Consider the following 17,392-nt stretch of genomic DNA (forward strand, 5'->3'; position numbering starts at 1 on the left):
TAGTTTCAGATTGTTGATGGTGTTCTGCCCAAGGCTAAACCCAACTTTACACACTCAAAGTTCTTTTATGTGTGGCCAGAATCTGGCAGAAAACTGTCAGAACCTGAGGGAATAAAGAACCTAGCAAGTAGTGCCATTGAGAAACATTAAGTTATAGATAGTGAGAAATACCTCTTATTTTATTTTGTTTTTATTTATATGATGAACAGCTTTAGATGGCGCTCTCTAATCACACAGCTCTCTGAGTCAGATGAGGCCTCAGTGTTTAGTTTCGTCTTATGCACTGCATTTTTGGCATCACAGAAGCACAAGAATGCTAAAAATGGTTCGCTTCACATTACAGGCAGGCATCAGGCCCACGGTGGTCTCCTTCAAATGAGGGTCAGCTGGATACACCCATGCTTCTTATGGCTCTGCTTCTAAACAGCAGGTATGTATAAGTTTTGACCTGACAACTTCTCAAGAATGACTGAATGTGACTGCCACACAAATGAGCTCTCATTTTACTATTTTAGGGTAATGTTGCTAGAGGGGATTCAGTTTTTTGTGAATCGGCACATTCAATTACATGTAAATATATATAATTGTAACTTGGGAATTATGCTTCGGCACACTACTTTGGATTCAGTAAATTAATGGATTTTACTGTGCTGTAGTCAACATACCTTTGTTTAGAGTTGATGTTTTGAAACTGAATACACCAACATCTGTCTTGTTCTCATGTATTCTCCAGGCTCCTGTATTTATGACTTCTGACTTTGTTGTCTGTGAGAATGCCTTGTCATTGCCCTTGCCAGTTTCTTCTTGGTGGCGATTCCGCCTTACTCTGGTCTCCATGTTTCCTATCTATAGTATTTTGATCTATATTAAATGTTCAAATTATGTTGTCTATGGAACTGATACAGACCAATAGTTGTGGAATTCCCAAAGGTGTATAATTTTTAAATTTCTTAATGTTTATAGTACTAAGGTGTTTTACCATGTTATCCATTATGAATGTAATGAGAAGTCAAGCAAAACACTTTTTATTGGCTAACTAAAACGATTACAATAGGCAAGCTTTTGAGGCAGCTCAGGCCCCTTATTCAGGCAGTCGTGCCTGATGAAGGGGCCTTAGTTGCCTTGGAAGCACTCATTTTTATGTAGAAACTTCAAGCACTGTAAAATTTAAAAATATATTTAAAATGACTAAATAGCATGCAGTGAAAGACAAAAAACACTCTGCACTTAGTACATTTACATAGACATTTTGTCATGAAAAGATTACAGCTGCACACAAACAGGCTGTCCACTTAAAAAAAAAAACAACCTTCAGTCTTTCACGAACTGCTTAATTCATATATACATACATATATTATCATACTGTAAATCCAATTCAATATTATGGGTGGGCCTATCCACCTACCTCACAGATCTCTGGAATAGTCCAGAAAAACTGAGCTACATAGGATAAAACTCACTGAAATGCTGGAAGAACCTGCAAACTCTACACAGACAACAATTTACTACTAGATCTGTGAGTTAACAGTGCTAACTGCTGCACCACTGTGTCACCCACATTTCATTAATGTATTATTATTATCTAAACTAGGTGGCTTGGTCCCTGCACGCTTCACTCGTCAACCACCCCCACGCCGTTGTGAAGAGGGGGGCTGAACGCACCCCAAAGAGATGCGGCCGCTCCTCCAAAACCCCTCTTAAACGGTGATACAAGGGGAAACAAATAACAGTTGTTTTTTTACCTCCTCTTTGCTCAATCAGCTGCTGGTTTGCTGCTGCTACCGTGCCGCGTGACCTGCAACTCGTGCAGCGCTTCAAACATTTAAAAGCCTGTACAGCAGCTGTCCATTTGTCTTACTGCCTTATCTCTCTTGTCCCCCAGACATCCTCAAACATTATTCGATCTCTTTTCGCGGTTCCGTTATTTCACTGAGTATTATTTTCCGTTTTTTTGCGCTAATGTGATCTTTGCTATCATTTTTTTGAGACTTTCGAATTTTCCTACTTCCATTATCTCTAACCTGCTCTGCATGGGTATCACGGGACTTGCTTCCAAAGGTTGGAAGTATGATGTGACTTGTCCGTATCGCGGGATGTGAAAGTGTCTCTCTGTTCCCTCTTCCAAAGATCACATCTCGTGATCTTTTATAATACAGAGATTTAGGAAGAATAATTTAGCTAGAAGATTAATGAAAAGGATAACATAAATACTAAACTAATGTAAACATTTAAATTAAAAATTGTCAACACATTACTAAATCAATACTGTAATTACCTTAAACATTTAATTTAATCAAGGATTTTCAAAGTCTTGAATGACACAATTCCTTAAAAAGATACAAAAAAGGAAGGAAGAAAAGCAATACATGAATTTTGTCTAAGTGTATGTTCACAGTGCAGCTCAATTCTGATTTTTTTCATTCTTATGTTTCTCAGGAGTGCTAACAGCAAAAATGCATGTGGAACCAGAAATATTAAGATTGGATTTAGACCACTTTTGCACTAAACAATGTTGCACTATTGCACTATTGCACTTTTTATCTCTGTGTCGAAAATCAAGATGGATTGCAGTACTGGTGCAATACTCCAATAGAAAGAAAGTAAAGCGGAAAATGTAATATGAATTTGGGGTAAATGTTGCCAGCCTATATAGCCCAATCGCTATACCTCAAGCATGCATTTTTCTTACAGACAGGCATTGTCATAAATAACTGAACATTGTCATAAGTAATCAAACATCCCCCTTGACATTCTGATATTTTCAAACGTGTGTTTTGCATCCAAATCATCTACATCTTGCTTCCAACCATCCTGGCTCTTCCCTTGTGTTGTGCATTCATTTTCTGTTTCTCTTCTTTGCCATAAGTTTACAATTTCACAGACATCCTGCAACCAATGCTAAGTAGCACAGAAGCCAGCATGCTTGTTGATATTCATGGTGCTCAGTTAGGTCACTGTGATAAGTTGATAAGTAGTCCATGATGTCTGGAAAAATTTAAATAAATAATTGTGGCCTGTAAAGTGCGGGCTCCGCTCAAGCGCAGGGTTGTGTGAACATGTTTTGCTCTAGGGAACAGTTGGAATGCTTGGCCGATTGCGTATGCATGTGCAAATGCCAGCATCAGTCAGGTACCTTATTATTGCCTCGGAGGGTGCAGCGCATCACTCCTGCACCCAAATAGGAAGGCTGTGGATAAATGGAGCCTGCAAGTCAGAGAGAGAATGTTATCCAAAGAAAGAAAGAAAGAAAGAAAGAAAGAAAGAAAGAAAGAAAGAAAGAAAGAAAAGACGAGGAGATGGATGTTAAAGGATGGAGAAAAGAAAGGCAGCAATGGGAGAGAGCCGGTGTCAGGGTGAGGAGACTCCAGTTTTAAAGGGATGCACCTTTTATTGACTTATTAAATTGATTTTAATCTCAACTTCAGCACTTTGGATTTTATATATTATTTTTTTATTTATTAGGTCAATGACGAAGCACTGCCACAGCGGATCATCTTCTTTCATATCGTCCTGTCTTCTGCATCTTGCTCTGTTACACCCATCACCTGCATGTCTTCTCTCACCACATCCATAAACCTTCGCTTAGGCCTTCCTCTTCTCCTCTTATCTGACAGCTCTATCCTTAGCATCCTTCTCCCAATATACTCAGCATCAATCCTCTGCACATGTCCAAACCAGTGCAATCTTGCCTCTCTGTCTCTAAATCGTCCCACCTGCGCTGACCCTCTAATGTACTAATTTCTAATCCTATCCATCCTCGTCACACCCAGTGCAAATCTAAGCATCTTTAACTCTTCCACCTCCAGCACTGTCTCCTGTTTTCTGGTCAGTGCCATCGTCTCCAACCCATATAACATAGCTGGTCTCACTACTGTCCTGTAGACCCCTTTCACACTTGCTGATATCCATCTGTCACAAATTACTCCTGACACTCTTCTCCATCCATTCCACCCTGCCTGCACTCTCTTTTTCACTTCTCTTCCACAATCCCCATTACTCTGTACTGTTGATCCCAAGTATTTAAACTCATCCACTTTCACAAACTCTACTCCCTGCATCCTCACCATTCCACTGACCTCCTTCTCATTTACACACATGTATTCTGTCTTGTTTCTACTGACCTTCATTCCTCTCCTCTCTAGAGCATATCTCCACCTCTCCTTAAATAGCAGAAAAGTGTGTGTGAAGACTATGAGTGACATTGTGATATAAATAGAATTGTAGTGTGGTAGTTGAGACAATACAGTTCTAGACACATAAACAAGCTACCCCACTGGACAGACAGGGAGCTGAACTTGTGTAGCCAGTCCCAGTGGAGAAGCTAGGGTTTGCTTTCTTTCCTAGTTGTTTGTTAATTACTTTGTGTTATCCCTTAAATCATCTCTCCATTTTGTGTTTTTGTTGAATTACTTCCTTTATTTACAAAAAGGTGCAGTACAAAAACCCTTCAAACAACCAGTGACCTCACTCCTGGTTTGCCAAGAAATCCCACCACATTCAGCCCCAATCACATAAAAGAATAGAAGCACCCATAAGCTTGTGTTTACTTTTGGACCTGCCTCTGCCAGAGCCACTTTAGCCCAAAGAATCAATAACGTGAAGCTGACTATTTTGAAGTCCCTTCTTTGTGTTGCTAAGTTTATTTAGCATTGTTGCTATTAAACATTGTTCTCCAAGAGCAAACATTTTATGCTGTCCTGTCTCGTTCTTGTTCCACACTATAAACATAAAAAAAAAAAGTGCAGTCTTCAAATATCCCAGACAGTGCCCGTTTTAGTTTTTTTTGCTGTCCTAGAAGAAAGTGAATATGTCTCTCCCAAATCACAGAGTCTTGAAGGCAACTGCTATATGTATATTGCATGAAAGAGCAGGTGGGGGAGTCCCCCTTTAGAGTTTCAAGCACAGTGTTGTAGTATTGCCACAAATATATTTTGTAAACTATGTCCTGTTTGACGATTATTATATGTTAGTAACAATACCTGATTTGCAAATATGGGGTCTGTGGAGGCACAAACCTGCCATGAAGAGGGGCTTGTAGAAATTGTAGTGTTTATCTTTAGGCACTGTACATAAAGTATAAAAATGGAAGAGAAGGATGTGGTAGGACTTTTTAATGTTTCTATTTTTCATAAACTCTACAATTGGTGCTTTCTTATATTTTTAACAGTTTACTGAAGAGCTGGCAGGTTAAATGACTTGCTCAGGATCACCCAGAGAGTCAGAAATGAGGACTAAGCCATGAAGACTGTAGTAACAGAAGACAACAAGGATTGTGCCACAATTACTGAAAAGCAATATTGTGCTGAAATAATAGTTTAAATGCTGACACCAATGGGGCATCTTCAGTACTAGCATGTAGGTCATCAGACATTTTGTGGACTTTTGGCTTCATAAGATCTTCATCCTGTGAGAGCGTATATAAACAAGTATGGGCATTAATCTGTTCTGAAAGGTAAACAAAAGTGAATCTGTTTATGATTTTATTGTATACTAGCCGTCCCCCATGGCTCCGCTCATGTAGTAGTAAAACAGGACAGTGAGGAGGGCCCTGCTCGGCTCCCTGCTCCTGACATTATGCTTCCTCCTCCCCTTGGCCCACAGCCTCTGTCTCAGATTAGCGCAAATATATTGCTCCTGCAAGTGAACTATGATACTATGATACCGTATATACTTGCGGATTAGTTCTCCTGCGGATAAGTCGGTACTTGATTTTATCATATAATTTCTGGTATTTTATAATGTCAGTTGTATAAGTTGAATGTAAAAAACTCAAGCTAATGGTCCAAGAGATTATGATATGCTAACGCCCACCTGACAGAGTAACCACGGAGCACACTGCCTTTTTTCTATGTGGGTGCAGCAATGCACTGTATCAATGCATGCTCCTAATCTCTCTCTCTCTCTCTCTCTCTCTCTCTATTGTGCCTACAAGACCACACAGTAATACCGGAACGATTCCGAAACGTTTCCACAGATTTGTGTTTTTTGTATCTCGCACCCTCATACACCTTTATTGTAAGAGAATCCCTTATCTACAATGGAGCATTCGATCAAAAGAAAATATGAAGCTGGTTTTAAATGAAATGTCATTGAAGTAGCAAAAGAAATTGGTAACTGCGCTGCTGCAACAAAGTTTGATGTTTCAGAGAAACTGATGCAAGATTGGAGGAGGGAAGAGGATTTTTGAACGGGCATATAAGTCAGGTCTGATTTTATGATTGATCTTTTGGATTTCAAGACCCAACTTATACTCAAATATATACGGTAGTTCTCTCATTCGCTAGCTAAGCCCAGCCCCTTCACTTGGCCCGCTGCGTGTCTCTCAGATTCACGGCAAATAAATCAGTAACGCAAGCGAGCTATGGTAAATAGTGCAATGAAAGAAGTTGCAAAATCAACTGGAATGTTCAAGAAAATTATAGAAAAAAAAAAATCTAAATCCATTAAGTAATTCTCTCGTGAAAAGTGGACAGACATACAGACAGACAGAAGTTGGATTTTATATACAGTGGAACCTCAAGATACGAACACCTCTGTATACAAGAAATTCAAAATATGAGGAAAGTATGAGCGAAAAATTTGGATCTAAATACGAGCATTGGCTCGCGTAATGAGCCACGAGCCACGAGCCAGGCTGTGGGTATGCGTGACGCGTTTCCCGATCCGCCTCGACTCGGGGATTCACCCAAGCTGACGCTGCCAGCCCGTCAGCTCATTCAGTGTTCCTTGTTCTCCCGTAGCGTGAGGATCTACGCGTTTGTGCGCTTGTGATTTCATTGTTTCGCTGTAACAGTTCGCCGTATAAGCGTATCCAAAAATATCACGGACATTCAGATGGAGAATAGGAGACGATTGCCCTCAAGAGGAGAGAGAGAGAGAGGCGGCGAGCGAGATAAGGAGAGAGAGAGAGGCGAGCGAGCGAGCGAGATGAGAGAGAGAGAGAGCGAGCGAGATAAGGAGAGAGAGAGAGAGGCGAGCGAGTTAGAGAGATAAGGAGAGAGAGACGTGCACGAGAGAGAAGAACCATCAGCTCAGTTATGATCACATGACGCTCAGCAGACAAAGTGTATCCATACTATTCGTATTGAAAGACATAGCACGTTTTATCAAGTCAAAATTAATTAAAAAATTTAGCTTGTCTTGCAAAACACTCGTAAACCAAGTTACTCGCAAACCAAGGTTCCACTTGTATATATTATTTATCAGTGTTATTTGTTAGAAAAATTGATATTTATGTTGATATTTTTGGGGGTGCGGAATGGATTAACTGGATTTCCATTATTTTCAATAGGGAAGTTTGTTCTAGATACGAGAAATTCACTATACAAGCTCAGTGCTGGAACAAATTAAACTTGTATCTCGAGGTTCCACTGTATAGAGAGAGATATTGTAAAAATAAACAAAAAGACAGGTTGGAAATGTTTGAGGTCTAAGTTGTAAAAGTACAGTTTACTGTAACAAAGATAAGTTAAAGGTAGACATTTGCAAGGACATTGCCGGCAGACACTTTTGCACTTGTGTAAGATATAGTTGGATGTAACTCTCACCTGGTCAGTAGACCTTTATTGTCTGGAGTCCTTTTTTATTAATAGGGCAAGTAAGAACATAAGAAGTTTTAAAAAAGAAAGGAGACAACAATTGTCTATTATGCTTGTATTGTAAGCTAATAGCTAAGTTGTCTCATTATCTCATCTAAATACTTTCCAGAATTGTCAAGATTTCCTGTCTAGGTTGGAAACGTTGGTCTTCTAGGTCAGTGAAGTCCAAACTATGGATGAAGCAGAAAAGCACATCATAGTCCTGATTCCATTCATCACACTTTTTTATGTTTCTATTATTTTGGACCTGTAGACAATCCAGAATCTTGACACTGTCAATAATGTCACACTGAGTATTTTAAAATAGGGCCTAATCAAAGGTTGATCTTTTCAATGCTAAATTTACCTGATTAATGATCAGAGACTTTTTCTAGACATAATTTTTCATCTTTGAGCACAATAACTGGCAAATAGGTCAGGTAAGGATTTTAGGGAAAAAGCATGATGTTAGCAAATTTGAAATAAAAAATGGAACTATACACCACAAAATGGAACAAACTGCAAGTTAAAGTGACAATCCCTATGTTTGCACTCCTTAAATACCATAAACCAAATGGAAACCAGATGTCATATGGTAGGGTGTTGCTGCCCAGCTGTACCTTGTCAATATATCCTGTAGCTAAGCAGCGCAACACTAAACGCACAACCCATTCTGTCTGGTGGATGCTAGAGGGGAAGAACACCTGTCTCTGTTTCCTCAGAGTGCTGGTATTTCAGTCTCTAGATGTTACACTTCATTCCTACTGTCTGGCAGTTTTTAATACCTGAAAAAATGTTATAAAAATTCATACACGTGAGCATTTAGTAATGTTGAACCAACCACTTTGTTTCACAGTAGAGCATCAATTGTTCTGTCCAGTTACCTTTTTTTTGAAATCCATGATTTCTGAGCTAAAGACATGTTCTATACTTATGATCTTGATGATCCCATGACATACCAACATTTTTGTAGGAAATATAGACCATTACTCAACAAGGAAGTGCAAAACAAGCAGTTTTTCAACATATAAAATGATCTATTTATAAATCTTTATATACTCTTTAATAAGCAGCAGGGTATGGTTACTTTTCCAACATCCTGCAGCACAGAAGCTTGAAATTAGCTGTGTATTATTTGCATGCCAGTGAAAGTATATCTGATTTTTTTTCACCATAACAAAGTATCCCATCACATTACCCCAGCTGTTCACATTGGCAGTTGTGACTGGTAAGCATTTTTCGCATCTGTCTTTCTGTACTTTGTGACCCCCAATACGTCTGCTGGTGTTCCTGTAAAACACCTTGCCAGCTGCTGGGTGGTTGCTTTGGCATGGCTAGCATACGAGAAGAGAGTTGGCACTTCTTTTCATCACCCTGGAAGAGGGAGAAATACATTTTGTATCCAAAAATGTGAATTCCTACATTTTTGACCCTTTTAAACGTGTTTATTTCTTGTTTAGAAAATAAGGATCATTCTTAGTAATTGTTTACTATTTGTTACTATTGAAAGTGTTATTTGCATTAATAAATGCTACTCTAATAAAAATAGTGGAAAAAATGATCAGAAGCCCACTTTATAGCTCAGCTAATAAAAGTATTGGGGAGTTTAGACAAGTAGGCATTTGCACTAACACACAAGCAGGAAGGTGTGGAGGTTTTTGTAACAAATGAATCAATAATTTCAAGCAGTGTCCATACATTTAATGAGCTGCTAGAAATCTCCAACTGTGAAATGAACCTTATGAACTGCATCCTAGTATGCTAAAGTCGAGAGAAGAGAAGGTTTAGTGAGTCTTTTTTCAGTTTGTCTATTTTGCCATTTTACTCTGTGCTATTAGAAACTGTTGAATATTTAAAAAAATGTCCAGTGTACAAAATACAAGAAAAACCCCTGGGTAATCAAGAGATTATTTCATTTTCTATTATTATTATTGCACAAGGGACACACAGTACTGTAAAGACAAATAGTTCTGTCTATTAAATTAGAAGATTTGATTGACAAGAGGCCTTTCTGAAAATTGATTTTTTTCCATTCATTCTATAATGAGATCATGGTTATGCACACTTATGATGCTGTTTTGTACTTATTAACTTGTTTACTGTAAGTGCTTTGAACCTATCTTAAAGAGTACTGTATAAAATTAAACTGATTAGAGTGAAAGTTGTTTTTTAACTTTTAATACATGATATAGAAACAAAATTTCTGTGTCCTTGACCTCGATTATGCAGTTGGCTCCACTTTCTCAAGCAAGCACAGTGGGGAATTATTGGAGTTTCAGAAGGGGTGAAAGATGGAAATTCTACTAAATTCACATTAGAGTTAGTCACTAAAATATTTGGAGACAACATCATGGAAACCCCATAAAGTGAGAGAACATATCACTTATCTGGCAAATGTTTTAAAAAGGCAATCCTCATCAAATATGAAAAATGTAGTAAGTCGGTCAATAGCACAGGAGTAGGGTGTAGTTATTGAATATGCCGCTAGTGGTTAATCAAGTGGCATTGCGCTGTGGTGATCTCGCACATATTTCTGGCATGTATTCTACAATTGTGCAGGGGACTTGGTAATTTGTTTTTTCCAAGCAACAGGGTGGATTTTCAAGAGACAGTGACGGTCGTGTTTTTAGACATCGGCATACTTGTTCATTAAGCGTTTGTTCCCAGTGAACAGAATGTTAATCAGTGAAATTGCCTTAAACTGCTGAGGTGTCTATGGGAAAGCATTAGGGACAAAAAAAGTCCGGAGCAGTGATACACTCAAAACTGTATTCCCACCATGACAATGCACTTGCATAAACCAGTTATCAGTCCCTGATCTGATCAAAAACAATATGGTTGTTGCTTTCCACATTTTGTATTTACCAGATCTCATGCCCCATGACTTCTTTTTGTTGCTGAAATTAAACTTGAGACTGAAAGGAAGAAGATTTGCTACCATGGAAGAAATACAAGAAAAACTTCCAGAGGGTGCAGACACAGTAACAAAAGATGAGGAATGGGAAATGTTAACAGGAATGGGAGAAGCACTGGGACAGGTATACTGCATCTCAAGGAGAGTATTATGAAAGTATTATCTATGGTTGTTATGCTTGGTTATGTTTATTTCACTTCTCTTCCTTTTCACTCTGGGGATTTGGACAAATAACACAATCCCCTTCATAGCTACTAAAACAACATCTGACGTTGAGTGGTGTTATATTATAGTAAAGGGGAAACTGAAAAAATCCAAATTATAATCTTGCCATCAATAACTACAACTTCAGTATACAGGTGGCAGAGGAAATGAAAATATATAGGCTAATGGTGCAAATGTTCTCTTGTGGTGAAAACACTATTTGTTTCCCAAATTTCTTTGTGAAATGAAACACTAAGTTTATCTGTGAATTTAGTTTTGCATGAATCATTTCACTTGTCACTGCTAATAATCAAAAGTTAAGGAAGGAAATTAACAAGGATAACTTAGAACAGTATGCATGAAATGTGTGAAGTAAAACAAACTAAGAAAATAAAATAATAAAGACATGACGGTGAGCTGAATGACTTACATAAAAGGAAATAAAAAGCAGATGAAATAATAAACTCAAAAACTCACAGCAAACAAAAACAAAATAAAATCAGAATATTGTGATCCAAAGAAACAAAGAGAAGTCTAAATCTGAAGCAAATCAACACAAAAATGTAAATTAATCAACGTTTTAAGCTAAGCAAGAGCTGAGATTTTAAACCAACAGAGCAGCCAAACACATTACCTAAGAACAAGAAAATAATCATAACACATTGCTAAAACTATAAGATGTTCTTTTATGAGCTATTGAGAAAAGAGAGAGGACACCCAAAGCAATTGCCATAGCAAAGGGCTGGGGTAGAGGCCAGCTCTTAAGTCTCACTCAGATGACTGCGTTAATTATTGCCACAGCATGTGAGGGAGATGAGCTAACTAGAGGCTCCGTCCACTTAATAATTAAACTAAACAAAGGAGTACGGAAAAGAGGTAACAGTAAAGATAGTTGAAATAGAATAAAAGCAAAAAGGGTACACTGAAAAAAAGGGAAATGGCAGGTTGTTACATTTACAAAAATGTATTTACTTTGCTGCGGTGGGCTGGTGCCCTGCCGAAGGTTTGTTTCCTGCCTTGCGCCCTGTGTGGGCTGGGATTGGCTCCAGCAGACCCCCGTGACCCTGTGTTAGGATATAGCGGGTTGGATAATAGATGGATGGATATTTACTTTGTATTACATGTATTGTTTATGTTCCACTTTTGAACATAACTTGATCATGTTTAATTTTTTGAATCTTGTGGGATGTACAATATACAAATTTAAGTGATTTAGGTAGAAGTCAAAATAGTTATATTTAGTCCTCACAGGAAATTAATAAACACCAAGTGGATTCATCATCAGTGTTACTCCGTTTTGTGTTTTCATTGTATTCTCTTTTAATGTTTTATCAAGCTGTGCTCATTAACTACTGCCACAAGTCAGTAATGGTACTATTAAGTTGTCTCGATTTACTCGCTTAGTACAGGTATGTTTACGTACTGGATATTAAAAAATGTGCTGACTTTTGTTAGGGGTCAACTACTTTCAGCATTGCAGTTCATTAGTATTATTATAACATTGCTCAACCAGATAAATACTATTAATACAGACAAATAAATAATACACCCGAATACAATACAATGCAGTTGTCGAATTTGCTCATTTGAAAATAAAAAAAACAAAAATTATTTTGTGAAAAAAGGTGCAAAGTAGCAATTTTTGCACTTTATATTTTACAAATATTTAACATTAATTCTATAATATAAACAGTTACATAAATATAAATAAGTGTATTTTATAATATAAAACAATCCAAGGTGCATTTTGTGTTCATATTTACTTATACATTGGTTATTGCATTCTGGCACAGCCAAAGAAGCAGTGTTCTTGTACAACTGTTGTACATTTCAGCTTTTGAATACTAATCTTTTTTATTTTTGTTGGTTTGCATTGTTTTTACCAAATAAAACTAGTTTTGCTATAAGCAAACCTGTTTATTTCTTATTAATAACTTAGAACATGAACTATAAAATTATACTGGAACAAGTATAATTGATAAACAAAAAAGGTTATAGCTAAGTAACTCGGTGAGGTGCATTTTTTAAAAGGTTTATTAAATAATTGTTAAAATATTATGCGGGCGGCACGGTGGCGCTGCTGCCTCGCAGTTAGGAGACCCGGGTTCGCTTCCCGGGTCCTCCCTGCGTGGAGTTTGCATGTTCTCCCCGTGTCTGCGTGGGTTTCCTCCGGGCGCTCCGGTTTCCTCCCACAATCCAAAGAGGTTAGGTGGATTGGCGATTCTAAATTGGCCCTAGTGTGTGCTTGGTGTGTGGGTGTGTTTGTGTGTGTCCTATGGTGGGTTGGCACCCTGCCCAGGATTGGTTCCTGCCTTGTGCCCTGTGTTGGCTGGGATTGGCTCCAGCAGACCCCCGTGACCCTGTATTCGGATTCAGCGGGTTAGAAAATGGATGGATGGAATATTATGCTTTATTTACATGTTCATTTAACCTAATATAATTAATTTAACAGAGAATTAAAAAGTTTCATTTATTTTATATAAAAGTATAATGTTGTTTCTGGATATATTCATTTAGTGCATTAAGCATAATTAAATTATTTTTGATAAAAACAATTTTATTATGTGCAACCGATGTACGTATTTTTTAAATTTTAATCTGACTTGCAGTTTGTTTCAGTGTAGAAATGTGGGGCAGAGGCAGGGCTAAAACCAAATAATTACAGAAATAGCAGCAGACTACACTTGCCATTGATTACTTTATTTATGAAAACTTTAAATGTATGTAATTTTATGTTTTTTGTGAAATATTTATTGTTTATTAATTATTCTGCACATACATGTTCAGTTTTTTTATGTACCTTTTGTTCTATAAGGGCGAAACCACAGGATACAGATCCCCGCTTCTCTAATATCACTGCTGGAGTGCCACCTTGAGTCTGTAGGTTCTGGCTGGGGGGTCAATGCTGATCAACTGAAAACAACATTAAAACATTGAGAAGAGAAGCTCATGCAGCATAGTCCTGTGCTGGCCACCATTAACGCCATTGTAGCAGAAAAGTTGTTATCTCCATTCTCAATGAAAACATAAGATTATTTGTTTTTCTCAGCTATCACTAAAATCTACAAGGGTTGACTAACAATTTAAAAAAGATTATCAACAAGTTAAAATATCATTGATAAAATAAAATCTAACTTGTTCCATATATCTAAAGCTCTCTGTGTGTTTCTTTCTTTTAACCTGACACCATCTATACCCCAGTGTTCATAGTGACAAAGCAATTTTAAAGTAACTGCTGCTACATGTCATAGTTTGTTAGACTCACCGCAATTTTAAAACCTCAGTCGTGCCATCTATTAATCTTCAGCTTCTTAAGATGAAAAAAAGTAAATTCCTACATCCTTCCCATCCACACATGGTCTCATAACTCAGACCACTGCAATCAGTCTAATCTCTCTTCTCCGGAATTTTTCTAGTACTGTTATATTCATATTTTGAGACCAATCTTGCATGCAGTACTTTAGATTTGATCCCAGCAGTTCCTTGTACATCAGTGTAAACTCATATGACATATTCTAGGCAGCATACTATATAACTTGGCCCCCTAAGAGCTCCATAGCCTTTGTACAGTACATAAGTCATTTCTTACAATTACGGACCCACCATTTGGTAGCAGTATTTAATATGTTTACATAATACTGTATATACATTTAAATGTTTATCTGGTCATTATTGTCACATGTGCAGAGTAGAGTGATATTCGTATTTGCATATGCTAATTAACATGTGCCATTTGTGTTTCATTTGTGAAAAATCTGCCCAGTCTAAATTTTCTTTAGGTCCTTCTTTCCAGACTTTTGTTAACGATAGGGAATCTGCTACTCCACCTACTTTAGTCTCAGCAGTCCTAAATTGCATTGGGAAATGATGTGTTTTCATCGGGTGCTTGAAAATCAGTAGTTTGAGAGCAGTTCTTATGGTCATGGGAAAGTCATTTCACAGCTGGGGAGTGACAACTGAGAAGCATCGCTTAGTTTGACACATCTGGCTTGAAGAAGGACAGTCGGCATGCAACCTGAAGCAGAACAAAGACTTCATGTAGGGGCGTATTGGGAAACCAAAGACTGGACATGTTGAGAAGCCCTTGTAACACTTAAAAGATGCAACTATAACAACAGCAGAAATGTCCAAAGAGCTAAACCGAGCCTAGGTTAACTGCAGCTAACCCCAGTTCTGAGATCTCTTTGAAAATAATTGATGAGACAATTTAATTTAATTTACAGAATGTTTATTACCCAATGGACTGGGGAACATATTAGGAGAGGAAAGGGATATTTACACATAAAAGAAAGGAGAGCAGCAAATATTGAACCATCTGTAGCACTTAAATCACAGGGGAACTTAAAACACTCCATAGAAGCAATACTCTTTGTTTCAAACTTAACAGCTCAGATACTATCAGAAAACACATACCAGAGACTTATAATGAAAGCTGCCCTCTACCCAAGTCCATTTATATGTGCAAACATTAACCCAAGTTAAACAGAAGCAATAGCCTTGAGGAATGGTTCACAATTCAGTATGTTCCTCCAAAAGACAAACTGCTAAACAGCCATGTGCAAAGATAAATAAAGAGCCCTAAGTAAAGTAACACAAAACCTACATTTCTCTTTGCCTTCTCTTAATAACATTTCTTTTACCAGACTGCGGCTTGTCATTGATCTAATTACTTACTGGGGTAAAGGAGTAGATTGTTTGATCATATACTGTAGCCATTATAATTTAGGTATTAACAATATATAAAGTTCTGATTAACTATGCTATGAATAATAATACATTATCATTTAAATAATATGTGACTATGAGCTTTCATTATTTAATATCATGTTAAAGAATTTATGCAGAATTTTAATTGGTTCTTATAATGGATATCTGAAATATAGTGTTACAGATTATTCCGTATAGCAATAAAATTGACTTATTTCCTTACATGAGTACCTTGAAAAACACTATTTAAATGTAGTAAATTATTATTATTATTATTATTATTATTATTATTATTATTATTATTATTATAGGCATCTATATAGTACTAATAGTAATTAGGGCTTACATTCTGAAGCCATGTAGTTTTTCTTGTGATAACACAATTATAATGCTAATACATGTGGAGGGGTTGGGAGCATGCGCTGAAGTTATTGCTGTTTCCTCAGATTAGAGGACACTATTAAATACATTTTTAAATAACATTGGATTTTTGAGGCCTCAGATCCAGTAATTCATTAATGAAAATGATTTGTACGAATTGATAAATGATGATTAAGGTCATTGATTAGTGAAAATTAGTAATTAATGTAAACTATTTTTTGTCAGTCAGGCAGCCCTATGAATATGCCTGGCTTCACAAACTCAAGATCCAGGCGTATCTTAAAAATCCAGGCTTCCAGACTCCAGTGAGGCTTACCAATAAGGTGAGCCTTATTCCAAAATTTAGAAGCAGGCTTTCTGTCTGTACCAGTGCAACCAAAAAGGAGTAAAGTTCCAATATTTAAAAATCTCAGAAGAAAAGAGGGAACCATGCAAAACTCCTGGCTCTCATTAACAAAAACGATTCTTTATATTTAAACAATTTATTGACAGAATAAATTCAAAAAGGCAAAATAAGAACAAAAATAAATTCATGTTCAAAAATCAAAGCCAATCATCTAGAATTCCAAGTTTTTATACTTAAACAAGTCACTGTACATAAGATAGGAATAAATATACAAACACATACAAAAATCAGAAATCCAGAATTCAATAAGAGAGTCTCACAACAAAAGTATTTTATGACTAATTTTTTTTAAGAGATTTTGTAACTAATGTCACAGCACCAGTAGTTTTATCATCTGTGACAGATTTTTTTCCAATGATTACATCTTTTCTTTGGCTTTCATACTCAAGGAGTCTAATTCTGATATTAGTTTCTTTCTAACATGTGTCCAGAAGAAGTTGTACATTTTTAGCATCTTCTTGTGACACCATTTTGTTTTGCTCATGTTTTATTCAAGTCGCATTGGCCGTTGCTCTGGTGAATTAACCATAAGACCCCGGGAGTGCACAACATATGATCTTTGATGCTTCTATGCAGTCTCAAACTTAAGAGGATTTGGGGGATACACAGTCTCGAACTATCTAAGCATTGCATAAAAACACTGAAAGTGTATTTACTTTGTTATTCAAACTCTTTTTGGTAACTGAACACATCTTTTGGCATTAGACTCTTTAATTTCTGCTTAGTGTTTTAAACTTGATATCGTGTGGTTTGATTTTTTAAGTATGACTTTGGCTTCTCCTTTGACCTTGCTTTTACTGCTGATCCTTTAACAAACACACACACACACACACAAAATCTCTCGGGTCTCTTTTTGAGCCAGAGCAAGTAGTATATTAACCAGAAGCTTAAATAAGGCAAGGAGTGGTCTCACAACTGCAGCATCAGGAAGACTCAGTCCCGTAGGCTTAACACACCAAGGACAAGGAATATAACAAATATATTAACAAATGAAACTGCAAAATAACTAGTTTCGGGTTCAATAGGCTTCTGGAAGCAACCAGGGAGCATGGAGTCAAACCAGACCATCACCGGCACCAAGGTAGTACTATGTCCATGAAAATCACAAAGCAGAGAAAGAACCACATTGGGAGAGGGGTCTTCTACAGTATATATCAGTATAGAAGAAGTAGGAGGCATTAATATGTTGTGCGTAAAGCCTAA

At 37.1% G+C, this 17,392-nt stretch overlaps 1 long non-coding RNA gene across 1 annotated transcript; it reads left to right on the top strand.

Moving 5' to 3' along the window:
• The first annotated feature begins 305 nt into the window (after positions 1 to 305).
• On the top strand, positions 306 to 13,756 carry LOC120532584. Its single transcript, XR_005634318.1, has 4 exons — positions 306 to 430; positions 5,168 to 5,452; positions 10,446 to 10,615; positions 13,511 to 13,756. It is a non-coding gene; the product is annotated as an uncharacterized LOC120532584 (long non-coding RNA).
• The last annotated feature ends 3,636 nt before the right edge of the window (positions 13,757 to 17,392 follow it).

The sequence above is a fragment of the Polypterus senegalus genome, chromosome 7 (genome assembly GCF_016835505.1).
Source record: "Polypterus senegalus isolate Bchr_013 chromosome 7, ASM1683550v1, whole genome shotgun sequence".
In the NCBI taxonomy this organism is placed as follows: Eukaryota; Metazoa; Chordata; class Cladistia; order Polypteriformes; family Polypteridae; genus Polypterus; species Polypterus senegalus.